At 39.2% G+C, this 4,644-nt stretch overlaps 1 non-coding gene across 1 annotated transcript; it reads left to right on the top strand.

The window, feature by feature from the left end:
- Nucleotides 1-3,370: 3,370 nt before the first annotated feature.
- On the top strand, nt 3,371-3,476 carry LOC147358961 (U6 spliceosomal RNA). The gene has a single exon (XR_015141396.1). It is a non-coding gene; the product is annotated as a U6 spliceosomal RNA (small nuclear RNA).
- Nucleotides 3,477-4,644: the final 1,168 nt, after the last annotated feature.

Raw genomic sequence — 4,644 nt, 5'->3', positions numbered from 1 at the left:
CTGGTGGCTCCGATGGTAAAGAATCTGCCTGCAATGCAGGAGGCCTAGGTTCAGTCTCTGGGTTGGGAGGATCCCTTGGAGAGGGGCATGGCGACTCATTCCAGTGTTCTTGCCTGGAGAATTCCATGAACAGAGGAGCCTGATGGGCTACTGTCCATTGATTTGCAAAGAGTGGAACATGACTATAGCTACTTAGCACACACCCATCATGCAAGTAAATATGTTGCCATAGAAAGCAAAGAAATTCAAGATTGTTCCTCTTCTGGGAAACAGGAGGTCAGTCAGAATGTCATTTAAAGATTTTTGTTTCAAAGAAGTTCAGTTCAGTTGCTCAGTCTTGTCCGACTCTTTGTGACCACATGAACCACAGCATGCCAGGCCTCCCTGTCCATCAGCAACTCCAAGAGTCCACCCAAACCCATGTCAATCGAGTCAATGATGCCATCCAACCATCTCATCCTCTCTCATCCCCTTCTCCTCCTACCTTCAATCTTTCCCATCATCAGACTCACATATATAGAAAACAAATTAGCAGTTATTATCATGAGAAGTAGGGGTTCCCAGGTAGTGCTAGTGGTAAAGAAACCACCTGCCAATAAATGAGATATAAGAGACCCAGGTTTGACCCCTGGGTCAGGAAGATCCCCTGGAGGAGGACATGGCAACCCATTCCAGTATTCTTGTCTGGAGAATCCCATGGACAGAGGAGCCTAGCTGGCTACAGTCCATGGGGTCACAAAGAGTTGGACATAACTGAAGCAACTTAGCATGCATGCATAAGAAGAGATAAAGCAGGTTCATGACAAATAGATGGGGATGCAATGGAAACAGTGAGAGACTTTATTTTTTTGGACTCCAAAATCACTGCAGATGGTGACCGCAGCCACGAAATTAAAAGACACTTGCTCCTTGGAAGGAAAGTTATGACCAACCTAGACAGCATACTAAAAAGCAGAGACATTACTTTGTCAACAAAGGTCCATCTAGTCAAGGCTATGGTTTTTCCAGTGGTCATGTATGGATGTGAGAGTTGGAGTATAAAGAAAGCTGAGCTCAGAAGAATTGATGCCTTTGAACTGTGGTGTTGGAGAAGAGTCTTGAGAGTCCCTTGGACTGCAAGGAGATCCAACCAGTCCATCTTAAAAGAAATCAGTCCTGAGTGTTCATTGGAAGGACTGATGCTGAGGCTGAAACTCCAATGCTTTGGCCACCTGATGTGAAGAACAGACTCACTGGAAAAGACCCTGATGCTGGGAAAGATTGAAGGCGGGAGGAGAAGGGGAGGACAGAGAATGAGATGGTTGGATGGCATCACCGACTCAATGGACATCAGTTTGAGTAAACTCTGGGAATTGGTGTTGGACAGGGAAGTCTGGTGTGCTACAGTCCATGGGGTCGCAAAGAGTTGGACAGGACTGAGTGACTGAACTGAACTGATTCAATAAAAAAATAAAAATTTAAAATATATTTTTTAATATTTAAAACTGAAGAGTACTGAGGTGTTATGACTTCTCAAAACTTGAAAAGTGAAGGGTGTCCATACATTTTTGGAAAATAGAACATTGCAGTAATAACAACATTTCAAATGAGTAAATATTATTATATCTTATTAGTTCTACCAATCATATGTAATTAGCTGTGGTTCAGTTGCATCTTAGATTAATAATTGAATGAATTTGTCTACTTCTGTAATTAAAAAGCTCTGGGAAATCCTGAACCTGTCCGCTGTAACAGTCTGAAAGCTTTCTAAGTGAAGCTGTCAGTAGCCTACCCTGAGTCCAGTCTTGAGTGTGTTAATATCTTAAAGTAACTACTGCAGTCCTTTCCCACAGGCCTCCCTTTCTGTGTTTAGGACACAAACCTAATCTGTAGCTGATTTCAGAATCTTTATGGAAACATGAGAATAAAATAAAGCCTGTCTTCAGTTGGGGCTTCCCTGGTGGCTCAGGGGTCAAGAGTCAGCCTGCCAGTGCCGGAGATGTGGGCTGATCCCTGGGTGGGGAAGATCCCCTGGAGAAGGAAATGGCAACCCACTCCAGTGTTCCTGCCTGGGAAATCCCATGGACAGAGGAGCCTGGAGGGCTACAGTTCATGGGGTTGCAGAGTCACACACAACTTAGTGACAAAAAAAAAAACAAAACAATGATAATAACATTTCAGTTGATACAGATTTCACATGAATCTGATTTACTAGCAGTAATTCTTAAACATAAAATGTCTTCTGAGAGTTCATGAAAATACTCATATGAAAAGAAAATGTGGTAACGTCTGTGCCTTGGTAAAGAAGATAATAAAGCCATTTCAAAAGACATTTTAAGAAATGATATCTCAAATTATAGTAACATTCCAAGTAAATACCAAGAAAATGGTAAAAAAAAATGTAAGTGAAGAGATTCAGAGTACTGAAGGAGGTCTTAGGTATTTATGCTTTTATAGAACTCCTTAAGTCTGATGCACTTTTCCTAATTGAAAACCATTAGCATAAAAAATGCTAGATTCAGCTAAGACTGTGAATCAGCAAACATTTAAAATACCTGCAGTAATGACTGATAGTACTGTGCTGTAGTTGCTTCTTATCTTCAGGCAAAGTCTCTTCAGACCTGATAAATACAGAAACGTTTGACAAACTTTTGATATGAAGCATATCAGTATTTTCTCCAAGTTTAAAAGATACTATAAAAAGTGAGGGTATTGGCAAATCTGTAAGGACTTTGCATAGAAAACACAATTTTAAATTATTGATATTATTCAATAAAGTCAATATGAATATGATTTTCCCTTTATGGCTTTAGCTAGAGGAAAGTTAAGCATATCTTCCGATTAAATATCTCTTCCATTCCTGCTCACCAGTAGTAACATACCAAATAAGTCAACTTCTTTCTAACATCCCTCTATTTATAAGATGAAAGAGCACATCTTGGAGATATTCCCAGGTAACCACTGGTATTATATCAAAATCAGTTACTGTCATGAAAGCTACACCATAGATGTTGTTTTGTTTCATTTGTTCTATTGTCAGATCAGGATAGGATCTGTGGAAGTAGAAAAAACAAATTACTATATGAGACATGCCTGTCCATGCATGCTCAGTCCCATCTGACTCTTTTTGGCTGCATGGACTCTAGCCCGCCAGGCTCTTCTGTCCATGGAATTTTCCAGGCAAGAATATTGGTGTAGGTTGCCATTTCCTGCTCCAAGATGAAGTATGGACCCTCTTCAAATAGGATCATGAATGCTTGAAAACATTACGTGGTTACATATTGCATCTAAATTACAATAAAGTATTTGATAGTAAACATACAACATAACAAGAAAACAAACTTAGCTGTTTTATAACAGAGGCATGTTTGTTTCCCTCAGTAATAAAGGGGCGCTTGCTTGTGCCGCACATATACTAAAATTGGAACAATACTGTGAAGATTAGTATGGCCCTGTGCGAGGAAGACACACAGATTAGTGACGCGATCCATATTTTACCGACTCACGTTGTTGTATGGCAGAAACTAACACAACATTGTAAAGCAATTATCCTCCAATTAAAAAGTAAAAATAAAAAAAGGGGATAAGGTGAACATAAAGAACAAAAAATCACAGTGGCAAAACAGAACGTGGCAGATCACACATAAAAAGGATATTCCTTCATACTGGAAACGTAGTAAGAAAGTAAATCACCCATTAAAATCGGCTGAACTTTGCTAAGATATTAACATATCTCAGAGCTTTTTGGACTCAGATATTGTAAGCTAGTAAATAAATTTCAACTTTTGTCCTTTATTATGCTCCAGTACTCTTGCCTGGAAAATCCTATGGACGGAGGAGCCTGGTAGGCTGCAGTCCATGGGATCGTGAAGAGTCAGACACGACTGAGCGACTTCACTTTCACTTTTCACTTTCCTGCATTGGAGAAGGAAATGGCAACCCACTCCAGTGTTCTTGCCTGGAGAATCCCAGGAACGGGGGAGCCTGGTGGGCTGCCGTCTATGGGGTCGCACAGAGTCGGACACGACTGAAGCGACTTAGCAGCATGCTCATTCAAATTCTGTAACAAACTGAAAACTTACTTGGCAAAAACCATCAGAATATTGCAAGGTAATTATTCTCCAATTAAATAAATTACTTTAAAAGGTATGTTTCAGATGTCTGTGAGGTTCACTAATTTTATAATACCAAATACAAGTTCATAATACCAAAGATTACTAATATATAATTATACTATAATTAATATATTGTTAATATATGTTATGACCTATTACCAAAAATACAATATATACTGTTAACATCATTAATATAACAATGTAACATATATATGTATTCATTGTTATTAATAATATACTCAAATGATTGATCAATCAATTTTTTTAGATTCTCGATTTCAGTTTCAACATGGTAAATAATGAATGTTTTCCCCACAAAGACAGAGATTTGTGGGAGTTGTCAAAAAGTTTTAACAATGTACAGCACCTCAGGACAAAATGCAAACAAACATACACACACAAACACACGCACATTGACTTCTCTTTTCCTTTAAAAACATAAGGCATACATACGTGATTCTACTCCTATGTCACTGAAAGTGACACTGTTAGCGGCTCGGTCCTGTCTGACTCTTTGTGACCCCGTGGACTGTAGCCCACCAGGCTCATC

The sequence above is a fragment of the Bos grunniens genome, chromosome 14 (assembly GCF_055505025.1).
Source record: "Bos grunniens cultivar Pamir isolate PY7600 chromosome 14, Bosgru_T2T1.0, whole genome shotgun sequence".
NCBI classification, from domain to species: domain Eukaryota; kingdom Metazoa; phylum Chordata; class Mammalia; order Artiodactyla; family Bovidae; genus Bos; species Bos grunniens.
Note: the sequence above shows the minus strand (reverse complement) of the source record. Positions and strands in the feature narration are given on the sequence as shown.